Source organism: Halichoerus grypus, chromosome X (genome assembly GCF_964656455.1).
Source record: "Halichoerus grypus chromosome X, mHalGry1.hap1.1, whole genome shotgun sequence".
In the NCBI taxonomy this organism is placed as follows: Eukaryota; Metazoa; Chordata; class Mammalia; order Carnivora; family Phocidae; genus Halichoerus; species Halichoerus grypus.
Window position 1 is genome coordinate 57,133,896 of NC_135727.1, and position 24,392 is coordinate 57,158,287.

General features: G+C 37.5%; 1 long non-coding RNA gene and 1 pseudogene across 1 annotated transcript in view; one reads left to right on the forward strand and one right to left on the reverse strand.

Annotated features, from left to right (window-relative positions):
• The window catches only part of LOC118531652 (uncharacterized), a 77,791-nt gene that overhangs the window by 12,245 nt on the left and 41,154 nt on the right, over window positions 1-24,392 (reverse strand). The window lies entirely within an intron of this gene.
• LOC118531651 (cytochrome c oxidase subunit NDUFA4 pseudogene) lies at window positions 15,460-15,720 on the forward strand (annotated as a pseudogene).

Sequence of the window (24,392 nt, forward strand, 5' to 3'; positions counted from 1 at the left end):
ATCTCTGTGTAATAGTTCATTTATCCTCCTCTTGATTTCAGCATCTGATTTGTATCTAATTCGGCCACTATTCAAAATAGTCTTAGTGATGAGATCTGAAGTCATACTGAATAATATATGCATTAACATTTTTAATATCTTATTTTGTGTACAAGTAGCACTCCTATGTACTAAAGAATCAACTAGTATCTCTATATGTCAGTTTTCTGTCTATAAGAAGGTTGGTATTTTTTCTCCAAGCAAAAATGGCAAAATATATTTCAGCACAAAAGAGTTGTTCTAGCTTTTTATTGTATCCAAGGAATGAATAATGTAGGCCTAAGAGCTGAAAAGAATAACAGCATCTTTGAATAGTTCAGAGGTGAAAGAACACAACTTTCATTTCATTTATTTTTTAAATTCCATTATAGCCAACATACAGCATTACATTAGTTTCAGGTGTACAATATAGTGATTCAACAATGCTCTGCATTACTCAGTGCTCATCAAGATAAATGTACTCTTTAATCCCCCTCACCCATTTCACCCCCCCACCCCCATAACCATCTGTTTTTTCTGTAGAGTTAAGAGTCTGTTTTTTTTTTATTTTTTCTTTGTTCATTTTTTTTCTTAAATTCCACATAGGAGTGAAATAATTTTGTATTTGTCTTTCTCTGTCTCACTGATTTCACTTAGCATAATGCCCTCGAGGCCCATCTATGTTGTCACATATGGCACTATCTCATCCTTTTTATGGCTGAGTAATATTCTATTTTATCTATCTATCTACCTATCTATATCACATCTTCTTTATCCATCCATCTATTGATAGGCATTTAGGTTACTTCCATATCTTGGCTATTGTAAATAATGCTGCTATAAACATTGGAGTACATGTATCCCTTTGAATTAGTGTTTTTGTATTCTTTGGGTAACTACCCAGTAGAGCAATTGCTGGATCATATGGCAATTCTACTTTTAATGTTTTGAGGAACCTCCATACTGTTTTTCACAGTGGCTGCACCAGTTTGCATTCCCACCAACAGTGCAAGAGGGTTCCTTTTTCTCCACATCCTTGCCAACATTTGTTGTTTCTTGTGTCATTGATTTTAGCAATTCTGACAGGTGTGAAGTGATATTTCTTTGTGGTTTTGGTTTGCATTTCCCTGATGATGAGTGACGTTGAGCATCTTTTCATATGTCTGTTGGCCATCTCTGTCTTCTTTGGAGAAATGTCTGTTCATGTCTCTGACCATTTTTTAATTGGATTATTTGGGGTTTTTTTGTGTTGAGATGTATAAGTTCTTTATATATTTTGTATAGTAACTCTTTATTGGATATGTCCTTTGCAAATATCTTCTCCCATTCTGTAGGCTGTCTTTTAGTTTTTTTGTTGTTTCCTTTGCTGTGCAGAAGCTTTTTATTTTTATTTTTTTATTTTATTATTATTTTTTTAGATTTTGTTTATTTATTTATTTGAGAGAGAGAGAGGGATCGGGGGAGGAGCAGAGGAAGAGGGACAAGCAGACTCCACGCTGAGTGTGGAGCCCAACGCAGTGCTCAATCTCACCACCCTGAGATCATGACCTGAGCTGAAATCAAGAGTTGGACACTCTACTGACTGAGCCACCCAGGCACCCCAGAGGTGTTTTATTTTGATGTAGTCCCAATTGTTTATTTTTGCTTTTGCTTTCCTTGCCTCAGGAGACATATCTAGAAAAATGTTGCTACAGCCAATGTCAGAGAAATTACAGCCTGTGCTCTCTTCTAGGATTTTTATGGTTTCGCATCTTACATTTAGGTCTTAAAGAAGACAAATTTTAAAAAGGAAAGCATGACAGTAAAGAATTAAGTTGACAGGAGCTTCTTGCTGGCTCAGTCAGTAGAGCATATAACTCTCTTTTATTGAAGATTTTATTTATTTGTTTGAGAGAGAGCAAGAGCAGGAGGAGGGGCAGAGGAAGAGGGAGAGGAACAAGCAGACTCCCTGCTGAGCAGGGAGCCTGATGCCGGGCTCCATCCCAGGACCTGTAGATCATGACCTGAGCCGAAATTAAATGCTTAACCAGCTAAGCCACCCAGGCACCCCAGCATGTGACTCTTGATCTTGGGGTTGTGACTTCAAGCCCCATGTTGGGTGTAGAGATTACTTATAAATAAGTAATTTTCTTAAGAAAAAAAGGAATTAAGGTGACATGTGAAGTATACTAACATTCTATTCCAAATCATTCATTTAGGTTCATAAAGGTAATGATGATGGTTATGACGGCAAAATTATATTCAATTTTAATTCATCCAATTTATTTTACAAATAGAAAAAAATAATTTTAAAAATGGGTCTTCTTGTCAGTCTCCTTCTAATAACCTGCTTCAGAATGAAAAACTGAATAGTCATTCTTTCAGTATCAAAGTTTGCATTGGATGCTTTGACTTCTCTGAAAGACTGAGAATGCTGGATGCATGGCATGGTTATCCTTGGAACTGCTGGAGTTAGGCTTATGGTGTATTTCAATTTTGGTTTTAGATATATCCTGGAAAGATTTTTTCCGTACTTTACCAGGTCCTAACCTACCATAATAATTTGCCCTTTTATTTGGATAGACACCATTCATTATGAAAGAATAGAGTATGAAAACAGCTGAACTCTTGAAAATGAGTCCATTTCAGACAAAACTCTGGCAGCTAGAGACTCTTCCAAGACTCTGTCAAAGACCTAAAAACAAAACAAATGCTGGCTTCAATTTGATTAGACTTAGTATCTGAAACAGAAAATAATGCAAATAAGAGCTATAATAAAGTGCTAAATTATGTGAGAGGGGAAAAAAAGGATAACTTATGAAAATGTCTCCAACTCAGGTGATATAAGGATAGACTTTGGGACATCTGAAGAAATGCAAACAAAATTCAAATCATAGGACATAAGATGATTATTGAGGGAAAACGTTATGTTCTCTTAAAGAGTTAACTTTTAAAGGGCACTCCGCCAAACCATGAAATAAAAAATCTTGTTTTCATAGCTAAATTGGAAATATTGGGAGAGAGTCCAGAATGGTAAGCTTTGTCTTGCTGTTTGTTATGGAAAGCAGACACATAAATGCCTGGCATGAAAGAAAAACTTGTTTCTGTCAAATACATTCTGTTCAGGAAGAGTGCATCTGTGTGAAAATATGACCCTTATAATGCTGCCAAGTTTAGCAAAATCTAAGGTAAGCTGTCGAGGAAGTGCTAAAAGCAGTTTTAACTTACACACCCAGTTTTTAAAGGCATTCAAAAACAATCTCAAGGAGAACACTTATAATACACTATTTTGGTAATTCCCTGCTCTGACTTCCTGTGTCCCAATTTAGACACTAGATAAATATATTTTTCCTGAAAGAACTGGAAACATGATGTCCAACTTGAAACTTATGTTTTCAACATTCTGGTTTGCATGTCCCGGGGTTCTAAAGTTTCATATTTGTTTATATCCTTTGTGAGTTTAAAATAATTGTCTTCTTCAACAAATCCGAGTTTGCAAGAACTCATTTCATATGATGTCTTTATGGCCTTTTGTTTATGGTTTGTCCTTAAAAAGTCCAAGTGAAGATATTTCATATGGAAGACATCAGTGCTTTAGCTTTATGAACCACCTTAAATTCTTTTAATTTTGTGATGAAATGCATGGAAAAAATTTTTAAAGAATTTAACCAGTTTCAAAACTTCAAGGATAATGAAGATTATTTTTGGTCCTGGATAATTTTATTTTTCAGGATTATAGGAAGGTTAAATATATTTTTAAAATTTCCCTAATTTTCTCATTTCTTAAAAAGCAGACAATGTAAACTGCAAATTGGAGCTCAGCTGTGAGTGATACAGTGCTTTCAGTACACCAAAACTAACTGTATATGGTTTAGGCAAATGTTAGTTGACTACTAAGTGTGGATTCAATACTTGTGATCAGAGTTTTGGTGTACTTGCTATGATGGGTTGGAGAATATATATAGCAGCAGTCACAAACTCATGTGTTTACAGGGGTCTGGCAGGTAATAAAAATGAATGGAGATGTCTAGTGTAAAAATAAATTATACTGAAACAGGAAGCAATTGTGTTCTTCCATTTTACCACTTTTGATTAAGATACAACTACAGCTTTTATGTTTGTTTTCCTTTGAATTACTTTAGGAAAAATAACAATGCAAACAAAACAAGAAGTAGCAACTAATAATTATATTCAAATGTGTTAATGTGCAAGATTTGGTTATGCATTACTAGTATGTGATTTCTGGTTTAGAGTGAAATATGAAAATTGTTAGGCTATCCAGACACTGTGATATCAGGCACACAGTACCATCTGCAAAGTACTCTGCCAAGAAGTTGACCTTGAACCTAATTAAATCTCTAGAGTTAACTTCCATTTATAGAAATATAAAGCATAGAGGAACAAGTAAAATGACCCCTCAAGGAAAAAGACAAATCTACAATGTGGAATATTCCATACAAACAACTAAGGTGGTTACTCCAACAAGCCAATGGCAGGGAAAATGAAGGTGATGAGAATATACTGCTCTAGATTCAAAGAGACCACACAAGTATCAATCCAATGCAATTGTGAATCTTATTTTTATTCTAATGCAAACATGCATTTTTAAATGATCAGGAACATTTATTTATGGACTAAATATTAGATAATACCAAAAAATATTGTTAAATTTTTTAGATATAATAATGGCATTGTGGTTATATAAGAGTATCTGTGGTATTTAGAGATGCATACAGAAGAATGTAGAGGTGAAATAATGAGATGTCTGGGATTTGCTTTAAATATTTAGGAAAAATGAGAAAAGCAAAAAAGAGGTAGATGAAACAAGTGAGGCAAATCTTGATAATAATAGAGTCTGGTGATGGGCATATGAGGATCCATTGTACTATTTTCTATTTTTTTATTTGAAATTTGACATTTAAAAATTTAAAACTACAGAAAGTTCCACTTTCAGGTCTGATAAATTAAGATCCTACCTAACAACTCTCCACCTCCACCCCACTGCATAAAATAATTATAAAACCTGGGTATACAACAAAGAACATGAATGTACTGGAGAGTGAAGATAAGTGTCTGCTGGGTTTGCAGTACAAGTTCACTTGGAGGAGGGGTGACAACTAAATACCTAAGCTGAGGTTTTTAGCCTGAGGCTAAGTGCAGTCTACAACTGGCTGGAATTCATCCAGAAAAAATCAAACCAAACCAAACCAAAACAAAACAAAACAAAAACAAAAAAACAAAAAACAAGCAATCTCTCTTTGGCCTATAAAACATGAAAACTGAACCCAGGAAAATGTGAGTGCTGAAGAGGATGGAGGGATCCTACAAGGAAAAGAATCATATAGCAGATCCCCAAGCTCTGTCCACCCACATTTCTGACTGACCTCAGAATTAGGCATGTATGGGAGAGCCTAAAACCATCTCAGCTAAAGACCATCTTCACTCTAGACAAGAGATTGCAAACTGACAACTCATGGGTAATCCCTACACGCAGACACATTTAAATCCAATCTGAACTGACTTTGAAGTTTGAAGTTCAAGCCTAACCCTCACTTAAAAAAAAAATCACCTGCTAAAACAAAGGAAACAACATTCATGATGGAAAAGTAACAGAATCCAAAATCTCCACAATTCAACATTCAAAATAGAAAATAAATAAATAAATAAATAAATAAATTCAAGTAAGTTGATATATAGTGTAATATAGAAAGTGATGAACAACAAATTAAGCCTAGGGGCAGCACAAGAAGAGAAATAATAATAAAGATTAGAGCAGAAATAAATGACATAGAAAAAACAAACAAAAGAACCCAGTAGAACAGATCAATGAAACCAGGAGTTGGTTCTTTGAAAGATTAATAAAATTGATAAACCCCTAGCCAGACTTAACAAAAAGAAAAGAGAAAGGACCCAAATAAATAAAATCACCAATGAGAGAGGAGAAATCACAACCAACACCACAGAAATAGAAACAATTATAAAAGAATGTTATGAAAAAATATATGCCAACAAATTTGGCAATCTGGAAGAAATACATAAATTTCTAGAAACATTCAAACTATCAAAACTGAAATAGGAAGAAATAGAAAACTTAAACAGACTGATAACTAGCAAAGAAATTGAATCAGTAATCAAAAATTTCCCAACAAACAAAAGCCCAGGGCCAGATGGCTGCCCACGGGACTTCTACCAAGCATTTAAAGAAGCGTTAATACCTATTCTCAAACTGTTTCAAAAACCAGAAATTGAAGAAAACTTCCAATTCATTCTATGAGGCCAGCATTATCTTGATTCCAAAATCAGACAAAGATTCCACTAAAGAAAAGAATTACAGGCCAATATCCCTGATGAATATGGGTGCAAAAATTCTCAACAAGATACTAGCAAATCGAATCCAACAGTACATTAAAAGAATCATTCACCACGACCAAGTGGAATTTATTCCTGGGCTGTGAGTATGGTTTAATATTCATAAATCAATCAATGTGATACATGACATTAATAAAAGAAAGGATAAGAAGCATATGGTCCTCTTAATAGATGCAGAAAAAGTATTTGCCAAAGTACAAAGCATCCATTCTTGATTAAAAACCTCAACAAAGTAGGGACAGAAGGAACATATCTCAACATCATAAAGGTCATATACGAAGGACCCACAGCTAATATCATCTTCAATGGGGAAAAACTGAGAGCTTTTCCTCTAAGGTCAGGAACAAGACAGGGATGTCCACTCTCACCACTGTTATTTAACATAGTACTGGAAGTCCTAGCCTCAACAATCAGGCAACAATAAGAAATAAACAACATCCAAATAGGCAAGGAAGAAGTCAAATTTTCACTATTTGCAGATGACATGATACTCCATGTAGAAAACCCAAAAGACTCCACCAAAAAATTGCTAGAACTGATTCACGAATTCAGTCAAGTTGTAGGATACAGAATCAAATATACAGAAATCTGTTGCATTTCTATATACTAGTAATGAAACAGAAGAAACAGAAATCAAGGAATTGATCCCATTTACAATTGCACCAAAAAACATAAGATACCTAGGAATAAACCTAACTAAAGAGGTAAAAGATATATACTCCGAAAACTAGAACATTTATGAAAGAAATTGAAGGTGACACAAAGAAATGGAAACACATTGCATGCTCATGGATTGGAAGAACAAATATTGTTAAAATGTCTATGCTACCCAAAGCAATCTACACATTTAATGCAATCCCTATCAAAATACCACCTGCATTTCTCATAATGAGCACAAATAATCCTCAAATTTATTTTTTTTTGGATGACAAAAATCTTTTTTTTATTTTATTATGTTATGTTAATCACCATACATTACATCATTAGTTTTTGATGTAGTGTTCCGTGATTCATTGTTTGCGTATAACACCCAGTGCTCCATTCATTCAAATAATCCTCAAATTTATATGAAACCACAAAGGACCCTGAGTAGCCAAAGCAATCTTCAAAAAGAAAAGCAAAGCTGGAGGTATCATAATTCCAGACTTCAAACTCAATTACAAAGCTGTAATGATCAAGATAATATGGTACTGGCACAAAAACTGACACATAGGTCAATTGAACAGAATAGAGAACCCAGAAATGGACCCACAACCATATGGTCAACTAATCTTCAACAAAGCAGGAAAGAATATCCCATGGAAAAAAGACAGTCTCTTCAATAAATGGTGCTGGGATAACAGAACTGCCACATGCAGAAGAAAGAAACTGGACCACTTTCTTACACCATACACAAAAATAAATTCAAAATGGATGAAAGACCTAAATGTGAAATAGGGAAACCATGAAAATCCTAGAGCAGAACACAGACAACAACTTCTTTGACACTGGTCATAGCAACTACTTTCTAGACATGTCTCTGGAGGCAAGGGAAACAAAAGCAAAAATGAACTCCTAGGACTTCATCAAGATAAAAAAGCTTCCACACAGTGAAGCAAACAAACAAAACTAAAAGACAACCTTCACAATGTGAGAAGATATTTGCAAATAACCTATCTGATAAAGTGTTAGTATCCAAAATATATAAGGAACTTATCAAACTCAACACCCAAAAAACAAATACTCCAGTTAAGAAATGGGCAGAACACAAGAATAGACATTTTTCCAAAGAAGACATACAGATGGTTAACAGACACATGAAAAGATTCTCAACATCACTCATCATCAGAGAAATACAAATCAAAATTACAATGAGATATCATCTCACACCTGTGAGGATGGCTAAACTGAACACAGGGAACAACAGATGTTGATGAAATTGCAGTGAAAGGAGAACCCTCTTACACTGTTGATGGGAAGGCAAACTGGTACAGCCACTCTGGAAAACAGTATGGAGTTTCTTCAAAAAGTTAAAATTGGAATTATCCTATGATCCAGCAATTGCACTACTAGGTATTTATCCAAGGGATACAAAAATACCGATTCAAAGGAATACACGCTCCCCGATGTTTAGAGCACCATTATCACTAGTAGCCAAATTATGGAAAGAGTCCACATGTTCATCAAGTAATGAATGGATAAAGAAGATGTGTTATATATATACACTGGAATATTACTCACGCATAAAAACAATGAAATCTTGCCATTTACAACAATGTGGGTGGAGCTAGAGTATATTATGCTAAGTGAAATAAGTCAGTCAGAGAAAGAAAAATACCATATAATTTCACTCATATGTGGAATTTAAAAAACAAAACAGAGGAACATAGGGGAGAAAAAGAGAGAGGCAAACCAAAAAACAGACTCTTAACTATAGAGAAAAAACTGAGGGTTGTTGGAGGGGAAGTGGGCAGGGGGATGGGTTAAATGGGTGAGGAGTATTGAGGAGGGCACTTGTGATGAGCACTGGAGGTTATATGTAAGTGATGAATCACTAAATTCTACTCCTGAAACTAATATTATACTATATATCAACTTACTTGAATTTATTTATTTATTTATTTTAAGATTTTATTTATTTATTTGACAGAGAGAGACACAGCCAGAGAGGGAACACAAGCAGGGGGAGTGGGAGAGGGAGAAGCAGGCTTCCCCGTGGATCAGCAAGCCCGATGCGGGGCTCGATCCCAGGACTCTGGGATCATGACCTGAGCCGAAGGCAGATGCTTAACGACTGAGCCACCCAGGCGCCCCAACTTACTTGAATTTAAATAAAAACTGAAACAAACAAAAAGAATATAATGAGAAGCCCTTAAAGGATGTAATGTTAATTATGCAATTGAAAAATTAGTACTGAGTCCCTGAGTTGGGAGTAAAGGCTATATTTTTTTATGTCTTCATTCACCCACCAACCAAAAAGTGTAGGCTCTTGCCCATTCCACACCCCTTTTGGAACCTGGCAAGTTCTAGCTGGCAATGGAGTGGAGAGAGGTGCTGTGGGTATAACCCAGAGGCAGCATTGATGTTCTTGGGAGGGCTTCCTTAAAATCCCACTTCTGTCCTCTTCTCCATTACCTACCTCATAAATTGCCCTACTATACTGAACCCACCTTGAATAATTACCTTTTAAAAATTTGTCACTAAATAAAAGAAACTAGAAGAACTGACAAAACTAATAAGCCATGTTAAAAACATTCTTCTTGAAATTAATATGTGTTTACTCTTTGGCAAAAATGTAAATATTTTTAATATCCTTAAGTCTCCTTCCTTTAACTCTGTTTTCTACCATATGGCACACAAGTTTTCTGTTCTAAAAATATATAGAGAATGAAGCCAATGAATTCTGCAACTGGAAATGAGGGAACATTTACCTAAGAAGCAGAAAGTACCCACACTGTTTCTAAATTTGAATACATTTAGTATTAGATCCAAGTAGACAGTAAGTGTATCTAAACTAAATACTTTCAGTAAATATATTAAACATGTAATAAATGTCAATAGATAAATATAATTTTCAAAATCACAATATTCCACTGTTAAAAAGAAAACCATAGGCCCAAGATGGAGTCACTTATGTTAGGCCAAGTCACCAAACAAGGGCTTAATACTTAACTTAATTGCAGTTTCAACTTCCCCCAGAAATGTAGTGTCAACAGGTCAGTACCTAAGAGCTAATCTACCACCTGGGCCCGCTCTATCCCCTACCTCCCCCAAGAAAGATGAGGTAATCTGCATGATAAGATCCCTGCTCTTCCCCCTAAGGGAAGGTGACCTTGCCAGAAAGAAAGATCCTTTCTTTTCTTTTGCTAATAACTTCTTGCCCCAGCCTCCTTTTCATAAAAACCTTCCATTTTGTACAACTCCTCAGAGCATCTCTCTATATGCTAAATGGGATGCTGCCCTATTCATGAATCACTTAATAAAGCCAATTAGATCATCAAACTTAATTGGCTGAATTTTGTTTTTTAAACACCACTGTGTTTGTAAAGATAATTATTAGGAATTTTCTTCATTATTTTGAGTTTTAAAGATTTTATGCTCTTTGCCGCTAATGTACTTGCAATCGTTTTTGAACAAAGAATTAAGTTAAACCACTCACATTACAGTTATATCTTTTCTTTAAAATTGTGTAAGCTCTGGGGTGCCTGGGTGGCTCAGTCATTAGGTGTCTGCCTTCAGCTCAGGTCATGATCCCAGGGTCCTGGGATCAAGCCCTGCATCAGGCTCCCTCCTTGGTGGGAAGCCTGCTTCTCCCTCTCCCACTCCCCTGCTTGTGTTCCCTCTCTGGCTGTCTCTCTCTGTCAAATAAATAAATAAAATCTTAAAAAAAAATTGTGTAAGCTCCAAAAAGGTAAGGACTGTGGTTTTCCTGGTTCATTGTTGTATCTCCAGCATGTTACAGTTCTTGACACATGGCAAGGGTTCAATAAATGCTTGTTAAATGAATAATACCACACAATTTTAATGGGATAGCTATAATTGTTTGTATTTAGAATGTGACTTCTTAAAAGCAGGGTCTGTGGTTTTTAGGGTCTCTAGTGTATCTAACCTTATGCACATATGAGCACCAACTATCACTTTTAGGCCGTGGAATGCTGGTAAATATGTGTGGTGTAAATCTCCCACCAAGGTTGGTTTCAAGCTACCAACCTGATATTTCTGAACATGGAGCTGGGAATAGATGTGCTTGTTGTCTCTCAGGAGCCAGTAAGTACTGGCTCCAGCATATCACTGCCCAGGAGATGTTAATCCCCACTTACTCTGCCCTATCAAGCTTTGGATATTGAAACCTCCAAATTGTAGATTTAATATTATCTCCTCCCAAAACAATCCTGAGCGAGCCTGGCATTTTACCAGGAGTTCTATTTCCACTAGAAGATGGGAGTCTGTAATTAGTATTGTTGCTATATTCTAGTAGTTTTCAAAGTAAAGTCCCAAGACCAGCAGCATCAGTATTATATGGGAACTTTCAACAAAATTCCAAGGCAAATTATTAGTCCCCACCCTAGGCCTATTTATCTAATCAGGAACTCTGGGGATTAGTGAAATCCATTTTTTAAACCCTCTAGGTGATTCTGATATTCAAGTTTGAGAACAACTGTCCTAATCCAATAGTCAGGCCGGAAACAAGCTCCTCATGCACCTGCATTTTCAACCAGGTGCAATCTTTCTCACCTATACCCACATGTAATTTCAGTCACTTTGACTTAATTTCTGCCCCTTTCAATGAACTTTAGTCCACTTATCTGAAAGGATTAGTGTTTTTGCCTGAACCACAAATAAAACACTTGAGAATTAGATACAGATGCCAGCAGAAATGGAAACAGTTACCTATACCAAGGACAACAATGTTAGTCTTCTTAGCCCAGTTGCAACTCCTTCTCCTGTATCCTTCCAGTAAACTTCTATTCTACACTCCACAGATTTTGGCTCTAGGTTGAAATGTCTGGAAAACTTAGACAAACATGATAGTATTTTTTTCTGTTGCCTACTTTTTCTCACAAATCCTCTAAACAGGTAATTTAGGTATGATTTTATTTTTGAGAGCCTCTAAAACAAAATGTAGGCTTAAAAAGGATTCCCTAAAGCAGCTGTAGAAAGATTAAAATATAATGAAGCTGTGTCTCCAATGATGATTTTATTAGTTGTCATACTATTCAAGCACTAAATCCTGGGACATCTTCCTAGAAAAGGCACTTCTCAGGAGCTTCTTCTTTATCCTGTCCAGGTCTACCATAGATATATAGGATATATGCTAACAGGATGTATAAATACAAAGCACTAAAAAAAGAGAAAATAAGATATTTAAAATAAGACAAAGATATATTTTAAATCACCAGAATCCACAAACAATAACATAAATTAGTAAAAGCGTTCAGTTCTGAGATGTGAAAGAAATATACCCTTAAAGAGGAAGGGTATATTAAAAGAAACTGAATTTTAATGTAAGTTTAAAAATGTCAGTAAAGGATCTAAGATGGAGGACTCTAGGCTCATCTCGTCCTTCAAACACAACTAGATAACTATCAAATCATTCTAAATACCCCAGAAATCAACCTGAAGACTGACAGAGCAAACTCCACATCTAAAGGGAGAGAAGAAGACACATAGAAGAAAGTAAGAAGTGTGGAGACATGGTTTAAAGGAGAGATTGCAGGTGCTGAGGAGGTACAGGAGCCATGGTCACAGAGAAGGGTGAGAAAGACAGGAGCACAGAGGGAAGTGCACAAGGAGAGCATTTCCCCAAAGCCAATGGCTGGGAAAACAAGAGGGGCTGATTTTTGTGAGTTCTTGCAACCAGCAGGGCTTAAAGACTGGAGTTTTAAAGATCAGCAGGCTTAGCTAGGATAGAGCTCTGTAGGTGCTGCCCTACTCCTGGAGAGAAGGCAGGCAAACAACCCAAGGGCAGAAGGCCTGGAAACAACAATTTGAAGAATGCTTGGGGCACAAAATGGGGAGATTTTTTTGCTCTTCTTGGAGCTTGTCCCTGAGAGGCAGAGTTCAGGGAGACACTGCTGTGGGGACATTTCTTTAACCACCCCTCAGCATAAACACAGCTCATCTCCAACACTGACTGCCTGACTTGCTTACACCAAGTCCCACACCCCTGTGCTCTGGCATGACAGCCCATTTTGGTCAAGCTTGTCTCAGTCCCAGCATGGTGGGACCCTCCCCAGAAGACCAGCATAGGCCCCTGCCCACACCATGTCCCTAAAGCCTGGAGTTTCAGAAGGCTACAGGCTTGGTTGGGTTAGAGCCCAGGGGGCACTATGCTGCTCCTGGAGAGAAGGCAGGCAAACAACTGGAGGCAGACAGTATTGAAACAGCAATCTGAAAGATGCCTGTGACACACAGTGCAGAAAATTACTCCCTCTTCTCAGAGTGCTTCCTTGAGAGGCAGCGTGCACAGAGATGTCTCTCCAGATGCCTCTCCTCTCCTACAAAGGAGCTTGCTGGCACCATTTCCCTCCCTCACCCCTTAGCATAAACCTGGAGTAAGCAGCATGGCTCCTACATTGGTTGCCTAACCCGCTTACATCAAGTCCCACAACCCTGTGCTCTGGTGGTACATCCTTCTCGGTCAAGCTAGCCTCAGTTCCAGTGCGGTGGGTCCCTTTCCCAGAAGACCAGCAGTAATCCCTGCTGACACCACATCTCCTGACCAGAGAGTTCTACAGGGCTTCAGTTCTAGTGGAAATAGTATCAGGTCTCATTTAACAAGCAGACCAGAGCACACCTAGTTAAAATCACCACATTCTGGCAAAGGACCAAACACTGCCCACTGCAGGTAAAAAGAGCCTTTGTAGATGAGTGGTGTGAAAAATAGAGCAGCCAAAACACAGCAGCAGAGTGCACACAATACACACCAGAGACACTCCCAGAAGCACCAAGCTCTGGACATTATATGACCTCTTCTTCATAAAGAAATCTAACACACAGGAAAAGGCTGTTCACAGAAAAAGGCAGAGACTTAGACAAAATGCCAAGATCAAGGAATTCATCCCAAATGAAAGAACAAGAAAAGACCATGGCCAGAAATCTAAGTGAAACAGATATAAGTAACATGCCTGATGGAAAATTTAAAGCAACAATCATAAAGATGCCGACTGGGCTTGAGAAAAGAATGGAAGACTTCAGGGAGGCCCTTACCCCAGAGATAAAAGAACTAAAAAACAATGAGTCTGAAATGAAAACTGCAATAACTGAAATTGGAAACATACTTGATGCAATGAACACAAGGCTGCAAGACACAGAGGAATAAGTAAGTGATACAGAAGACAAAACAATGGAAAACAATGAAACTGAAGAAAAGAGAGAAAGAAGTATGGAACACAAGAATAGACTTAGGGAACTCAGTGACTCCATCAAATGTAATAATATTCATATTATAGGAGTCCCAGAATAAGAAGAGAAAATGGGGCAGCAAATCTATTTGAGGAAATAATAGCTGGAAACTTCCCTAATCTGGGGAAGGAAACAGGCATCCAGATCCTGAGGCTCAGAGAACTCCCATCAAAATCAGTAAAAGCTGGGAGAGAAGAGCTAAGATGGCAGTACTGTAGGAGGACCCTAGGTTTGCCTGGTCCCTTGAACACTCTAGATAGCTATCAAATCATTCTGAATACCCAAGAAATCGACCTGAGAATTGATAGAACAAACTGCACAATTGGAGAGAAGAGGTCATATTGAGGAAGGTAGGAGGTGCAGAGATGTGGTTTGGGGGAAAAACTGACCACCGGTGCTGTGGAGGGGAGGGAGCCCTGGACATGGAGAAAAGTGAGAGAGAGTGGAGTGCACATGGACACACACAAGAAGAACACTTCCCCAAAGCTATTGTCTGGGAAAATGAGAAGGGCTGATTTTCGAGAATTTTTACAACCAGCAGGGCACAAAGACTGGAGTTTTAGAGGTCCCTGGGTTTGCCTGGGATAGAGATCAGAGGACACTGCCCTACTCCTGGAGAGGCGGCAGGCAAGCACCACAGGGCAGACTGCACAATCTGAAGATTGCCTAAGATGCACAGGGAGAGACTATTCATACTTTTTGGAGCACCTATGTGAGAGGTGACATTGCCTATCTAGGGACAAAAGAACAGTCGGGTGTCATTTCCCTCCCCCGCCCCTCAGCATAGGTGCAGAGACACCTGCTGAAGGCATCTAAATGGGACACAGGCTGTTTAGCCTGCTATGTTCCAAATCCCCTGCTCCTGTGCTCTGGGGTGACTGGATCAAACCTGCATCAGTCCCAGGGCAGTGAAACCCTTCCCAGAGGACCAGTGCAGGTCCCTGCCACACCAGATCCCTGATGTTTGGAATTTTAAAAATCAGAATGAGTGGCTAAGATAGAGCCCAAGGTGCACTGTGCTGCTCCGGGCAGGCAAGCAACCCAGAGACAATGTGAAAACAGCGATCCTAAAAATGCCTGGGATGCACAAGGGGAAGTTATTTGCTCCTCTAAAAGTGGTTCCCTGAGAGCTTTAAAAACAGACTCCCCGGCCCAGGAGTTCCACGTTTGGTTTTTTCTTCTCCTGGACAGGAGGCCTCTGCCACAACCATGTTACACCAGATCATCGGTCAGGCCAAGAAGCATCCGAGCTTGATCCCCCTCCTCGTATTTATCGGGGCAAGAGGTACTGGAGCAGCACTGTATGTCTTGCGCCTGGCATTGTTCAATCCAGATGTCAGTTGGGATAGGAAGAATAACCCAGAACCCTGGAACAAACTGGGTCCCAATGATCAATACAGGTTCTACTCAGTAAATGTAGATTACAGCAAACTGAAGAAAGGTCCAGACTTCTAAATAAAACGTTTCACTATAAAGGTGCTTAGAATGAAGGTCTTCCAGAAGCCATCTGTGCAATTTTCCACTTACCAGGAAATATTTCCCCTCTAAATGCACGAAATCATGTTGGTGTATTGTGTTGGGGCTTTCACTGAATAATAAATATCTGAAACTTGGAAAAAAAAAAAAAAAACAAACAGACTCCCCTCCCTGGGAACAAAGGAGCTGGCTGGAACCATTTCCCTCATCCACACCTCAGCATAAACCAACTTAGTAAACAGCACACCACCAACACTGCTGCCTAACTTGCTTACACCAAGTCCCACCATTCTGTGTTCTGCTGGTACTGCTTTTCTTGGGCAAGTGTGACTAAAAACCCATGCAGTGGGCCCTTTTCCCAGAGACCAGAAAAAACCCCTGCATGTACCATGTCTACTGACCACAGAATTCTGCAAAGCTTCAGTTCTAGTGGAAATAACATAAAGTCTCCTTTAATGAGCAGACCAGAACACACCTAAAAAATCACCACACTCTGGCCATGGTCCAAACACTTCCAAATGCAGGCAATGAGAACCTCTAAAGACGACTGACCTGAGGGATACAGCAGCCAAAACAGAGTAGGAGAGTGCACACGGGACCCACCAGAGACACTCCCTGAAGAGCCAGGCCCTGGACACTATATGATCTCTTTTTAATAAAGCCATAACTCTCAGGATCAGGAAACATAACAGGCATTTCTAACTTACAGAAAAAGACACAGACCTAGACAAAATGCCAAGACTGAGGAATTCATCCCAAAAGAAAGAAGAAAAGGTCATGACCAGGGATATAATCAAAACAGATATTAGTAATATGCCTGATCCAGAATTTAAAGCAACAATCATAAGGATACTAGTGGGCTTGAGAAAAGCATGGAAGACATCAGGGAGACTCTCACTGCAGATATAAAAGAGCTAAAAAAGAAAATCAGGCTGAAATGAAAAATGCAATAACTAAGATTCAAAACCAACTGGATGTAAAGACCACAGGGAAGGAAGAAGTAGAAGAACAGATAAGTGATATACAATAAACAATTATGGAAAATAATGAAGCTGAACAAAAGAGAGAAAAGAAAATATTGGATCATGAGACTACACTTAGGAAACTCAGTGATTCCATCAAATGTGACAACATTTGTATCATAGGAGTCCCAGGACAAGAAGAGAGAGAAAAGAGGAAGAAGGTTTATTTGAGGAAACTATGGCTGATAACTTCCCTAATCTGGAGAATGAAACATACATCCAAATCCAGGGGGCACAGAGAAATCCCATCAAAATCAACAAAATCAGGTCAACACCAAGACATATTGTAGTTAAATTTGCAAACTATAGTGAAAAGAAAACTCCTAAAATCACCAAGACAAAAGAAGTCCCTAACTCACAAGGGAAGACACATAAGGCTAGCAGCAAATCTCTCTACAGAAACATGGCAAGCCAGAAAGAAGTGGCATGATATATTCAACATGCTGAGCAGGAAAAATATGCAGCCAAGAATACTCTATCCAGCAGGCTATCATTCAGAATAGGAGAGATAAAGAGTTTCCCAGACAAATGAAAATTAAGGGAGTTCTTTTTTTTTTTTTTTTAAGATTTTATTTATTTGAGAGAGAGAATGAGAGAGAGCACATGAGAGGGAGGAGGGTCAGAGGGAGAAGCAGACTGCCTTGCCTGCTGAGCAGGGAGCCCGATGCGGGACTCGATCCAGGGACTCCAGGATCATGACCCGAGCCTAAGGCAGTCGCTTAACCAACTGAGCCACCCAGGCGCCCATTAAGGGAGTTCTTTACCACTAAACCAGTCCTGCAGGAAATATTAAAGGGGACTCCTTGGGTGGGAAAGAAAGACTAAAAGCAAAAAAGACTAAAAAGGAACATAGAAAATCTCCAGAAACAATGACAAAACAATTAATAAAATGGCACAAAATACATATCTATTAATAATTACTCTGAATGTAAACAGATTAAATGCTCCAATCAAAGACAGAGGGTGTCAGGATGGATAAGAAAACAAGACCTATCTATATGCTGCGTACAGGAGATTCATTTTAGACCCAAAGACACCTGCAGATTGAAAGTGAGGTGATACAGAAATATTTATCATGCAAATGGATGTCAAAAGAAAGCCAGAGCAGCAATACTTATATCAGACAAACTAAATTTTAAACCAAAGACTGTAACAAGACATGAAGGGCACTATATCATAATAAAGGGGAGTATCCAACAAGAAAATCTAACAACAATTGTAAACATTGATGCCCCCAACTTAGAAAATACAAATATGTAAAACAATTAATAACAAACATAAAGGAACTCCTTGATAATAATACAATAATTGTAGGGGACTTTAACACCCAGTTACATAAATGGACAAACCATCTAAGCAGAAACTCAACAAGGAAGCAATGGCTTTGAATGACACCGGACCAGATGGACTTAACAGATATATTCAGAATACTTCATCCTAAAACAGCAGAATACACATTTTTTCAAGTGCACTTGAGACTGCTCCTGAAGAGATCACATACTGGGTCACAAATCAGACCTCAATAAGTACAAAAAGATTGATCATAAGATGCATATTTTCTTTTTTTTAAGATTTTATTTATTCATGAGAGAGAGAGAGAGAAGGCATAAGCAGGGAGAGGAGAAGAGGAGCCCGACTCAGACTCCTCTTAATCACAGGACCCTAGGATCATGACCTGAGCTGAAGGCAGATGCTCAACCAACTGAGCAACCCAGGCAACCCTGATGCATATTTTCTGACCAAACACTAGGAAACTTGAGGTCAATTATAACAAAAAATTTGGAAAGACCACAAATACATGGAGGTTAAAGAACATGCTACTAAAGAATGAATAGGTCAACCAGGAAATTAAAGAAGAAATTTAAAAATACATGGAAGAATTGAAAATGAAAACATGATACTCCAAAACCTTTGGGATGCAGCAAAAGTGGTCCTAAGAGGGAAGTATATAGCAATACAGGCCTACCTCAAGGAGCAAGAAAAATCTCAAATAAACTACATAACCTTACACCTAAAGAAGCTAGACAAAGAATAACAAGTGAAGCCTAAAACCAGCAGAAGAATGGAAATAATAAACACTGGAGCAGAAATAAATGATATAGAAACTAAAACAAAACAAAACAAAAAACAACAGTAGAACAGATCAATGAAACCAGGAGGTTTTTCTTTGAAAAACTTGATATAATTGATAAACCCCTAGCCAGACTTATGAAAAGGAAAAGAGAAAGGACCCAAATAAATAAAATCACAAATGAGAGGAGAAATAACAAGAACACAGAAATACAAACAAGGATAAGACAATATTATGAAAAACTCTATGCAAACAAATTGGCCAACATGGAAGAAATGGATAAATGCCTAGAAACATATCAACTACCAAAAGTGGAACAGGAAGAAATAGAAACTTGAACAGACTAATAACCAGCAAAGAAATTGAATCATTAATCAAAAATCTCCTAACAAACAAAAGTCCAGGGCCAGATGGCTTCAAAGGCAAATTCTACAAAATATTTACATTTTTATTTTATTTTGTAGTTCTTTCTTTATTTAAATCCAATTTAGTTAACATACAGTGTATTATTAGTTTATGGGTACAATTTAGTGATTCATCAGTTCCATATAACACCCAGTGCTCATCATATCAAGTGCCCTCCTTAATGCCCATTGGCCATTTATCCCATGCCACCACCCACCATCCCTCTAGCAACCTGCAGTTTGTTGCATATTGTTAAGCGTCTCTTATGATTTGCCTCCCTCTCTGTTTTTATCTTATTTTACTTTCCCTTCCCTTCTCTATGTTCATCTGTTTTGTTTCTTAAATTTCACATATGAGTGAAATCATATGGTATTTGTCTTTCTCTGACTTATTTCACTTAGCATAATACACTCTAGTTCCATCCATATCATTGCAAATAGCAAGATTTCATTCTTTTAGATGTCTGAATTATATACCATTATATATATATATATATATATACCATCTGTTCTTTATCCATTCTTCTATTGATGGACATTTGGGCTCTTTCAATATTTTGCTTATTATAGATAGTGCTGCTATAAATATTGGGGTGCATGTGCCCCCTCAAATCACTATTTTTGTATCCTCTGGATAAATACCTTGTAGTTAAATTCCTGGGTCGTAGGGAAGTTCTATTTTTAACTTTTTGAGGAACCTCCATACTGGTTTCCAGAGTGGCTGCACTAGTTTGCATTCCACTAACAGTGTAAGGGGGTTCCCTTTCTCCACATCCTCACCAACATCTGTTGTTTCCTGAATTTTTAATTTTAGCCATTCTGACTGCTGTGAGGTGGTATCTCATTGTGGTTTTCATTTGTATTAGCCTGATGATGAGTGATGTTGAGCATTTTTTCATATGTTTGCTAGCCATTGGTATGTCTTCTTGGAGAAATATCTTCAGCCTATTTCTTAACTGGACTTTTTATTTTGGGGGTGTTGAGTTTGATAAGTTCTTTATAGATTTTGGATACTAGCCCTTTATCCAATATCTTATTTGCAAATATCTTCTCCCATCCCATTGGTTGCCTTTTAGTTTTATTCATTGTTTCCTTTTCTGTGCAGAAGATTTTTGTCTTGATGAAGTCCCAATACTTCATTTATGCCTTTATTTCCCTTGCCTCTGGACAAATGTCTAGCAAGAAGTTGTGTGGCCAAGGTCAAAGAGGTTGTTACCTGTGTGCTCCTCAAGGATTTTGATGTTTTCCTGTCTCATATTTAGGTCTTTCATCAATTTTGAATTTATCTTTTTGTATGGTATAAGAAAGTGGTCCAGTTTCTTTCTTCTGCATGTGGCTGTCCAATTTTCCCAGCGCCATTTGTTGAAGAGACTGTCTTTTTTCCATTGGATATTCTTTCCTGCTTTGTTGAAGATTGCTGACCATAGAACTGAAGGTCCATTTCTGGGTTCTCTATTCTGTTCCATTGATCTATGTGTCTATTTTTGTGCCAGTACCATACTGTCATACAGCTTTATAATACAGTTTGAAGTCCAGAATTGTGATGCTGCCAGTTTTGCTTTTCCAAGATTGTGTTGGCTATTCTGGGTCTTTTCTGTTTCCATACAAATATTAGAGTTGTTCTAACTCTATGAGAAAAGCTGGTGTTATTTTGATATGGATTGCATTGAATGTATAGCTTGTTTTGGGTAGTATAGACATTTTTACAATATTTGTTCTTCCAATCCATAAACATGGAATGTTTTTCCATCTTTTTCTGTCTTCCTCAATTTCCTTCATAAGTGTTCTATAGTTTTTAAAGTATAGATCTTTTACCTCTTTGGTTAGGTTTATTCCTAGGCATCTTATGTTTTTTGGCGCAATTGTAAATGGGACTGATTCCTTCATTTCTCTTTCTGCTGCGTCACTATTGGTGTATAGACATGCAATAGACTTCTGTGCATTGATTTTATATCCTGCAACTTTGCTGAATTCATGAATCAGTTCTAGCAATTATTTGTGGAGTCTTTTGGGTTTTCTTTTTTAAAAGATTTTATTTATTTTTAGAAAGAGAGAGTTAGAGTGGAGGGGAAGGGACAGAGGGAGAGAGAAATTCTCAAGTGGACTACGCTGAACATGGAACCTGACGTAGGCCTCGATCTCACGACCCTGAGGTGATGACCTGAGCCCAAACCGAGAATTAGATGCTTAATCAACTGAGCCACCCAGGTGCCCCCTTGGGTTTTCTACATAGAGTAAATAGTGGAAGTTTTACTTCTTCCTTGCTTATTTGGATGTCTTTTATTTCTTTTTTTTTTTTTTTTTTTTGTCTGATTGCTGAGGCTAGGACTTCCAGTACTATGTGAAATAATAGTGGTGAGAGTGGACAGCCCTGTCGGGTTCCCGACCTTAGGAGGAAAGCTCTCAGTTTTTTCCCATTGAGAATGATATTAGCTGTGGGTCTTTCATATATGGCCTTTATGATGTTGAGGTATGCTTCTTCTATCCCTACTTTCTTGAGGGTTTTTCAATAAAGGATGCTCAATTTTGTCAAATGCCTTTTCTGCATCTATTGACAGGATCATATGGTTCTTATCCTTTTTTTTATCAATGTGGTGTATCATGTTGATTGATTTGTGAATATTAAACCACCCTGCAGCCCAGGAATAAATCCCACTTGATCATGGTGAATAATCCTTCTAATGTACTGTTGGATTCAATTAGCTAGTAGCATCTTGAGAATTTTTGCATCCATAGTCATCAGGGATATTGGTCTGTAATTCTCTTTTTTAGTGGGGTCTTTGGTTTTGGAATCAAGGTAATATTGGCTTCATAGGAGGAGTTTGGAAGTTTTCCTTTCATTTCTATTTTTTGAAACAGCTTCAGAAGAATAAGTATTAATTCTTTAAATGTTTGGTAGAATTCCACTGGGAAGACATCCATCCCTGAACTGTTGTTTGTTGGGAGATTTTTGATGACGGATTCCATTTCATTGCTGGTTATGGGTCTGTTCAGATTTTCTATTTCTTCCTGATTCAATTTTGGTAGTTTGTATGTTCCTAGGAATTTATCCATTTCTTCCATAATGCCTAATTTGTTGGTATATAATTGCTCATAATATTCTCTTATAATTGCATATCTGTAGTGTTGTTGTGATCTCTCCTCTTTCATTCATGGTTTTACGTATTTGCGTCCTTTCTCTTTTCTATTTGGTACATCTGGCTAGGGGTTCATCAAGTTTGTTAATTCTTTCAAAGATCCAGCTCCTAATTTTATTGATCTGTTCTACTGATTTTTTCATTTCTATATCATTGATTTCTGCTCTAATCTTTATTATTTCCCTTCTCCTGCTAGATAAGGCTTTATTTGCTGTTCTTTTCCCAGCTCCTTTAGGTGTAGGTTTCATTGTGTATTTGAGATTTTTCTTGCTTCTGGAGGAAGACTTGCATTACTATATACTTCCCTCTTAGGACTGTCTTTGCTGCATCCCAAAGGCTTTGGACTATTGTATTTTCATTTTCATTTGCTTCCATGTACTTTTTTTTTTTTATCTCTTCTTTAACTTCCTGGTTAACCCATTCATTCCTTAGTAGGATGTTCTTTAACCTCCATGTATTTGTGGTCTTTCCAAATTTTTTTGTTTTGATTTACTTCAAGTTTCATAGCACTGTTCTTTTTAGGATGAAATACTCTCAATATATTGGTGAAGTCCATCTGTTCCAGTGTGTCATTCATAGCCCTTGGTTCCTTGTTGATCTTCTAAGCATGTTTCAGTGATTTGTCCATTGCTGGGAGTGGGATGTTAAAGTCCTCTACCTTAATGTATTATTATCAATGAGTTTAAGTTTGTTATTAATTGATTTATATATTTGGGTGCTCCCAATTTAGGGGCATAAATATTTGCAATTGTTAGATCTTCTTATTGGATGGACCCCTTTATTATAATATAGTGCCCTTCTTCATCTTATTACAGTCTTTGGTTTAAAATTTAGTTTGTCTGATGTAAGTATGGCTACTCCACCTTTTTTTTCAATGTCCCTTACCATGATAAATGGTTCTCTACCCTCTCACTTTCAATCTGGAGGTGTCTTTGGGTCTAAAATGAGTTTCTTGTAAGCAGCATATTGATGGATCTTGTTTTTTATCCATTCTGATAACCTATGCTTTTTGATTGGAGCATTTGTCCATTTACATTCAGAGTAATAATTGATAGAGATGAATTTAGTGCCATTGTACTACTTGTAAAGTTACTATTCCTATAGATTGTCTCTGTTTCTTTCTATTCTTTGTTGCTTTTGGTCACATTTTCCCTTTAATATGTCTTGCAGAGATGGTTTAGTGTTCATGAACTCCTTTAGTTTTTGCTTGTCTTGGAAACTCTAGATCTCCTATTCCAAATGAGAGCCTAGCTGGATAAATTATTATTGGCTGCATATTTTTCCCATTTAGCCCTTTGAATATTTCCTGCCATGTCTTCTGGACTGCAAAGTTTCAGTGGACAGGTCTGCCTCTAATCTTATGTGTCTACCTTTGTAGGTTAAGGACCTTTTGTTCCTAGCCACTTTCAAAATTCTCTCTTTTTCTTTGTATTTTGCAAGTTTCACTAATATATGTCATGGTGTTGATGTGTTTTTGTTGATTTCAAGAGGAGTCTCTGTGCCTCTTGAACTTGAATGCCTGTTTCCTTCCCCAGATTCGGGAAGTTCTCAGCTATAATTTGTTTAAATAAATCTTCTGCCCCCTTTTCTGGCTCTTCTTCTGAGACTTCTATAATACAGATATTTTTTCATTTTATGGACTCGCTGATTTCCCTAAGTCTACCTTCATGATCTAATAGTTTCTTTCCCTCTTCTTTTCAGCATCATTATTCTCTATAATTTTTTCCTGTATCACCTATTCTCTCCTCTGATTCTTCAATCCTTGTTGTGATTATATCCAGTCGGTTTTGCACCTCAGTTATAGTATTTTTTATTTCAGCCTGACTAGTTTTTAGGTCTTTTATCTCTATAGCAAGGATTTCTCAGGTGTCTTCTTTTTTTATAGTTTTTTAAAAAATATTTTATTTATTTGAGAGAGAGAAAATGAGTGAGAGAGAGCATGAGCAGAGGGAGAAGCAAACTCCCTGCTGAGCAGGGAGCCTGATGCGGGGCTCTATCCCAGAACCCTGGGATCATGACCTGAGCTGAAGGC